The sequence below is a fragment of the Mesoplodon bidens genome (genome assembly GCF_964165515.1).
Source record: "Mesoplodon bidens genome assembly, chromosome: Y".
Lineage (NCBI taxonomy): Eukaryota > Metazoa > Chordata > Mammalia > Artiodactyla > Ziphiidae > Mesoplodon > Mesoplodon bidens.
In genome coordinates this window covers 35006886-35014587 of record NC_138180.1, presented here as the reverse complement: position 1 = coordinate 35014587, position 7702 = coordinate 35006886, and positions in this window count along the sequence as shown.

Here is a 7702-nt window from a genome sequence, read left to right as displayed (position 1 = left end):
ATGTGCCAGGAGAAAGCCCCTCAAGTTTGTCTCACTACTTCTTGTTCGTGTTTTTAATTTAATTTTTTATTTTTTATTACAGCAAGTTTGAGTACAACGTTTAGCTTGTTGTAGGTGTGCAAGAGGTGGTTCTTTTACACATATACATATGTCTGTTCTCCCTGGGATCCTTTTCCCATGTACGTTATGACAGAATGTTGAGTAGTCTTCTCTTGGTACTCCGTAGGTCTTTGGTGATTATATACGTCTACTGTGTTTTTATATGTCTGTTAACCCCAATATCGTAATGAATTCAATCCTCACACCTTTCCTTTGGTGAACCATAAGTTTGTTTAATGAATCTGTGATTGCCCTTCTCCGTGGAAATATCTGCCCTGGTATCAATTTATAGGTAACACCTATAAGTGATATGATATGATATGTGTCTTTCACTTTCTGACTTACTCCAAGTCACGTGATTACCTCAAGACTCATCTACGGTGCTGCAAATGGCATTGTGTCCTTTTTTTCCTTGGCGAATATTCTGTCTTAGCGAGGTCCATTTTCTGCAATGTGATTCCCTGAGGGCTGAGGATTAGCTGACCTGGGCAGCCTGACCCTGCCGGCAAGCCCTCCCCAGGTGTGCCTGGGTTGAGGTCAATATAAACAGCACTTCAGGCAGCAATAGCCCCTGCAGCTGTGCCTGACTCCATATTCTCTGCACCATCAGCAGTCTCGGGGCTGTGCTGGTGGGAGGGTGTGAGGGTCCACGGCTTTGTGGGTGGCCCGGTGTGAGTGGGGCTCTGCTGGATTTTCGGCAGGAGTTACCAGGCTGCCACCTGTAAAGAAGAGGATGTGTCACCCATAACTTCCACTGGAATATCTCTCCGGGCTGAGGTGAGGAAGGAAAAAAAGGAGTGCGGCCGAGACAGGAGGGGTATCTCAGGCAGGGCAATGGAAAGCTTCCAGAAGAGCGCCCGTGGCCAGGACCATCCTGGCTGACCTGCAGGCACCAAGTTGGCCTGCGTGCTGTCGCTGGTGTGGCTCCACGGCCCTTCCTCTAGGCTTTCAAGCCCTTGTACATATTCAGGTGTTTCACCTGGGAAGGGTGGGAACAGTTGAGCAGCAGCTGGCCTGGGGCTCAGCTCACGTTTACTCACAGAGGCCTCGGCACGGTCCCCCAGCTTTGCAATAAGGACGCTCCTTGCGTGGGCGGGCGGGGCTGCTGGCTGTATGGGAGATGATTCCCCACCTCTGACCAATTTCAGAATTGTTTACCACTGGAGCAAGTGCCTTGGTAGTGTTTTCCTCTGTATAACTGTTAGGTTCAGTTTTTTTTTTTTGGTTCAAGTTAGATTTTATTCCTCTTTTATGTATTTATGGATATAAGCATGGAAATAATTCATTCTTATAAATACATCAGTGTGAATGGAAGAACTTTTTTTTCTGTATTATTTTTACATTTTATTTTTAAAAAATTTGAAATTTAATTTTATTTATTTTTTTATACAGTAGGTTATTATTAGTTATCTATTTTATGCATAAACATGTATACAGATCAATCCCAATCTCCCAACTCATCCCACCACCACCACCCCATGGCTTCCCCCACTTTGTGTCCATACGTTTGTTCTCTACCTCTGTGTCTCTATTTCTGCCCTGCAAACCAGTTCATCTGTACCATTTTTCTAGGTTCCACATATAGGCCTTAATATACAATATTTGTTTTTCTCTTTCTGACTTACTTCACTCTGCATGACAGTCTCTAGATCCATCAACTTCTCTACAAATGACCGTTTCATTCCTTTTTATGGCTGAGTAATATTCCATTTTATATATGTACCACATCTTTATCCATTCGTATGTCTGTGGCCATTTAGGTTGCTTCCATTACCTGGCTATTGTAAATAGTGCTGCAATGAACATTGTGGTGAATGTGTCTTTGTGATTTATGGTTTTCTCTGGGTATATGCCCAGAAGTGGGATTGCTGGATCCTATGGTAATTCTCTTTTTCGTTTTTTAAAGGAACCTCCATACTGTTCTCCATAGTGACTGTATCAATTTACATTCCCACCAATAGCGGAAGAGGGTTCCTTTTGTCCACACCCTCCCCAGAATTTGTTGTTTGTACATTATCTGATGATGCCGATTCTAACAGGTGTGAGGTCTTACCTCATTGTAGTTTTGATTTGCATTTCTCTAATAATTAGTGATGTTGAGCAGCTTTTCATGTGCGTCTTGGCCATCTCTGTGTCTTCTTTGAAGAAACGTCTCTTTAGATCTTCTGCCCATTTTTGTATTGGGTTCTTTGTTTTATTAATATTAAGCTGCATGAGCTGTTTATATATATTGGAGATTAAACCTTTGTCCAAAGATTCGTTTGTGAACGTTTTCGCCCATTCTGAGGTTTGCCTTTTTCCATTCCCGTTTTTTTAACAAAGAAAGAAAGAAAGCAAAAGAAGCAGAACACTAATGTGCGTGAAATATGCCTCTTGAAACTGTCGTTTTGAAATATGGACGTCTTTTCAATTTTTTGGTCGATATATGACCCCAGGATTTGTTTTCAGGGCAGGTGTCATTTACAGGCCTGTAATGATTTTGAATATCCACTGACCATTAGCGCTGGGATTAAAGCTGCTGTTGTGTGAAACGGCCACAAGGTGGCAGCAGTTCTCCCTTACCAAATCTGGTTACTAGGGCAGCAGAGCCTCAATGGAAGAAGCGTTCTAGATTGGAATGTAGAACGGAATGTGCCAGGAGAAAGCCCCTCAAGTTTGTCTCACTACTTCTTGTTCGTGTTTTTAATTTAATTTTTTATTTTTTATTACAGCAAGTTTGAGTACAACGTTTAGCTTGTTGTTGGTGTGCAAGAGGTGGTTCTTTTACACATATACATATGTCTGTTCTTCCTGGGAACCATTTCCCATGTACGTTATGACAGAATGTTGAGTAGTCTTCTCTTGGTACTCCGTAGGTCTTTGGTGATTATACACTTCTACTGTGTTTGTATATGTCTGTTAACCCCAATATCGTAATGAATTCAATCCTCACACCTTTCCTTTGGTGAACCATAAGTTTGTTAATGAATCTGTGATTGCCCTTCTCCGTGGAAATATCTGCCCTGGTATCAATTTATAGGTAACACCTATAAGTGATATGATATGATATGTGTCTTTCACTTTCTGACTTACTCCAAGTCACGTGATTACCTCTAGACTCATCTACGGTGCTGCAAATGGCATTGTGTCCTTTTTTTCCTTGGCGAATATTCTGTCTTAGCGAGGTCCATTTTCTGCAATGTGATTCCCTGAGGGCTGAGGATTAGCTGACCTGGGCAGCCTGACCCTGCCGGCAAGCCCTCCCCAGGTGTGCCTGGGTTGAGGTCAATATAAACAGCACTCCAGGCAGCAATAGCCCCTGCAGCTGTGCCTGACTCCATATTCTCTGCACCATCAGCAGTCTCGGGGCTGTGCTGGTGGGAGGGTGTGAGGGTCCACGGCTTTGTGGGTGGCCCGGTGTGAGTGGGTCTCTGCTGGATTTTCGGCAGGAGTTGCCAGGCTGCCACCTGTAAAGAAGAGGATGTGTCACCCATAACTTCCAATGGAATATCTCTCCGGGCTGAGGTGAGGAAGGAAAAAAAGGAGTGGGGGCCGGGACTGGAGGGGTATCTCACGCAGGGCAATGGAAAGCTTCCAGAAGAGTGCCCGTGGGCAGGACCATCCTGGCTGACCTGCAGGCACCAAGTTGGCCTGCGTGCTGTCGCTGGTGTGGCTCCACGGCCCTTCCTCTAGGCTTTCAAGCCCTTGTACATATTCAGGTGTTTCACCTGGGAAGGGTGGGAACAGTTCAGCAGCAGCTGGCCTGGGGCTCAGCTCACGTTTACTCACAGAGGCCTCGGCACGGTCCCCCAGCTTTGCAATAAGGACGCTCCTTGCGTGGGCGGGCAGGGCTGCTGGCTCTATGGGAGATGATTCCCCACCTCTGACCAATTTCAGAATTGTTTACGACTGGAGCAATTGCCTTGGTAGTGTTTTGCTCTGTATAACTGTTAGGTTCAGTTTTTTTTCTTTTTTGGTTGAAGTTAGATTTTATTCCACTTTTATGTATTTATGGATATAAGCATGGAAATAATTCATTCTTATAAATACATCAGTGTGAATGGAACAACATTTTTTTCTGTTTTATTTTTACATTTTATTTTTAAAATTTTTGTAATTTAATTTTATTTATTTTTTTATACAGTAGGTTATTATTAGTTATCTATTTTATGCATAAACATGTATACAGGCCAATCCCAATCTCCCAACTCATCCCACCACCACCACCCCATGGCTTCCCCCACTTTGTGTCCATACGTTTGTTCTCTACCTCTGTGTCTCAATTTCTGCCCTGCAAACCAGTTCATCTGTACCATTTTTCTAGGTTCCACATATAGGCCTTAATATACAATATTTGTTTATCTCTTTCTGACTTACTTCACTCTGCATGACAGTCTCTAGATCCATCAACTTCTCTACAAATGACCCAGTTTCATTCCTTTTTATGGCTGAGTAATATTCCATTTTATATATGTACCACATCTTTATCCATTCGTCTGTCTGTGGCCATTTAGGTTGCTTCCATTACCTGGCTATTGTAAATAGTGCTGCAATGAACATTGTGGTGAATGTGTCTTTGTGATTTATGGTTTTCTCTGGGTATATGCCCAGAAGTGGGATTGCTGGATCCTATGGTAATTCTCTTTTTCGTTTTTTAAAGGAAACTCCATACTGTTCTCCATAGTGACTGTATCAATTTACATTTCCACCAATAGCGGAAGAGGGTTCCTTTTGTCCACACCCTCCCCAGAATTTGTTGTTTGTAGATTATCTGATGATGCCGATTCTAACAGGTGTGAGGTCTTACCTCATTGTAGTTTTGATTTGCATTTCTCTAATAATTAGTGATGTTGAGCAGCTTTTCATGTGCGTCTTGGCCATCTCTGTGTCTTCTTTGAAGAAACGTCTATTTAGATCTTCTGCCCATTTTTGTATTGGGTTGTTTGTTTTATTAATATTAAGCTGCATGAGCTGTTTATATATATTGGAGATTAAACCTTTGTCCATTGATTCGTTTGTGAACGTTTTCGCCCATTCTGAGGGTTGCCTTTTTCCATTCCCGTTTTTTTAACAAAGAAAGAAAGAAAGCAAAAGAAGCAGAACACTAATGTGCGTGAAATATGCCTCTTGAAACTGTCGTTTTGAAATATGGACGTCTTTTGAATTTTTTGGTCGATATATGACCCCAGGATTTGTTTTCAGGGCAGGTGTCATTTACAGGCCTGTAATGATTTGGAATATCCACTGACCATTAGCGCTGGAATTAAAGCTGCAGTTGTGTGAAACGGCCACAAGGTGGCAGCAGTTCTCCCTTACCAAATCTGGTTACTAGGGCCGCAGAGCCTCAATGGAAGTCGCGTTCTAGATAGGAATGTAGAACGGAATGTGCCAGGAGAAAGCCCCTCAAGTTTGTCTCACTACTTCTTGTTCGTGTTTTTAATTTAATTTTTTATTTTTTATTACAGCAAGTTTGAGTACAACGTTTAGCTTGTTGTAGGTGTGCAAGAGGTGGTTCTTTTACACATATACATATGTCTGTTCTCCCTGGGATCCTTTTCCCATGTACGTTATGACAGAATGTTGAGTAGTCTTCTCTTGGTACTCCGTAGGTCTTTGGTGATTATATACGTCTACTGTGTTTTTATATGTCTGTTAACCCCAATATCGTAATGAATTCAATCCTCACACCTTTCCTTTGGTGAACCATAAGTTTGTTTAATGAATCTGTGATTGCCCTTCTCCGTGGAAATATCTGCCCTGGTATCAATTTATAGGTAACACCTATAAGTGATATGATATGATATGTGTCTTTCACTTTCTGACTTACTCCAAGTCACGTGATTACCTCAAGACTCATCTACGGTGCTGCAAATGGCATTGTGTCCTTTTTTTCCTTGGCGAATATTCTGTCTTAGCGAGGTCCATTTTCTGCAATGTGATTCCCTGAGGGCTGAGGATTAGCTGACCTGGGCAGCCTGACCCTGCCGGCAAGCCCTCCCCAGGTGTGCCTGGGTTGAGGTCAATATAAACAGCACTTCAGGCAGCAATAGCCCCTGCAGCTGTGCCTGACTCCATATTCTCTGCACCATCAGCAGTCTCGGGGCTGTGCTGGTGGGAGGGTGTGAGGGTCCACGGCTTTGTGGGTGGCCCGGTGTGAGTGGGGCTCTGCTGGATTTTCGGCAGGAGTTACCAGGCTGCCACCTGTAAAGAAGAGGATGTGTCACCCATAACTTCCACTGGAATATCTCTCCGGGCTGAGGTGAGGAAGGAAAAAAAGGAGTGCGGCCGAGACAGGAGGGGTATCTCAGGCAGGGCAATGGAAAGCTTCCAGAAGAGCGCCCGTGGCCAGGACCATCCTGGCTGACCTGCAGGCACCAAGTTGGCCTGCGTGCTGTCGCTGGTGTGGCTCCACGGCCCTTCCTCTAGGCTTTCAAGCCCTTGTACATATTCAGGTGTTTCACCTGGGAAGGGTGGGAACAGTTGAGCAGCAGCTGGCCTGGGGCTCAGCTCACGTTTACTCACAGAGGCCTCGGCACGGTCCCCCAGCTTTGCAATAAGGACGCTCCTTGCGTGGGCGGGCGGGGCTGCTGGCTGTATGGGAGATGATTCCCCACCTCTGACCAATTTCAGAATTGTTTACCACTGGAGCAAGTGCCTTGGTAGTGTTTTCCTCTGTATAACTGTTAGGTTCAGTTTTTTTTTTTTGGTTCAAGTTAGATTTTATTCCTCTTTTATGTATTTATGGATATAAGCATGGAAATAATTCATTCTTATAAATACATCAGTGTGAATGGAAGAACTTTTTTTTCTGTATTATTTTTACATTTTATTTTTAAAAAATTTGAAATTTAATTTTATTTATTTTTTTATACAGTAGGTTATTATTAGTTATCTATTTTATGCATAAACATGTATACAGATCAATCCCAATCTCCCAACTCATCCCACCACCACCACCCCATGGCTTCCCCCACTTTGTGTCCATACGTTTGTTCTCTACCTCTGTGTCTCTATTTCTGCCCTGCAAACCAGTTCATCTGTACCATTTTTCTAGGTTCCACATATAGGCCTTAATATACAATATTTGTTTTTCTCTTTCTGACTTACTTCACTCTGCATGACAGTCTCTAGATCCATCAACTTCTCTACAAATGACCGTTTCATTCCTTTTTATGGCTGAGTAATATTCCATTTTATATATGTACCACATCTTTATCCATTCGTATGTCTGTGGCCATTTAGGTTGCTTCCATTACCTGGCTATTGTAAATAGTGCTGCAATGAACATTGTGGTGAATGTGTCTTTGTGATTTATGGTTTTCTCTGGGTATATGCCCAGAAGTGGGATTGCTGGATCCTATGGTAATTCTCTTTTTCGTTTTTTAAAGGAACCTCCATACTGTTCTCCATAGTGACTGTATCAATTTACATTCCCACCAATAGCGGAAGAGGGTTCCTTTTGTCCACACCCTCCCCAGAATTTGTTGTTTGTACATTATCTGATGATGCCGATTCTAACAGGTGTGAGGTCTTACCTCATTGTAGTTTTGATTTGCATTTCTCTAATAATTAGTGATGTTGAGCAGCTTTTCATGTGCGTCTTGGCCATCTCTGTGTCTTCTTT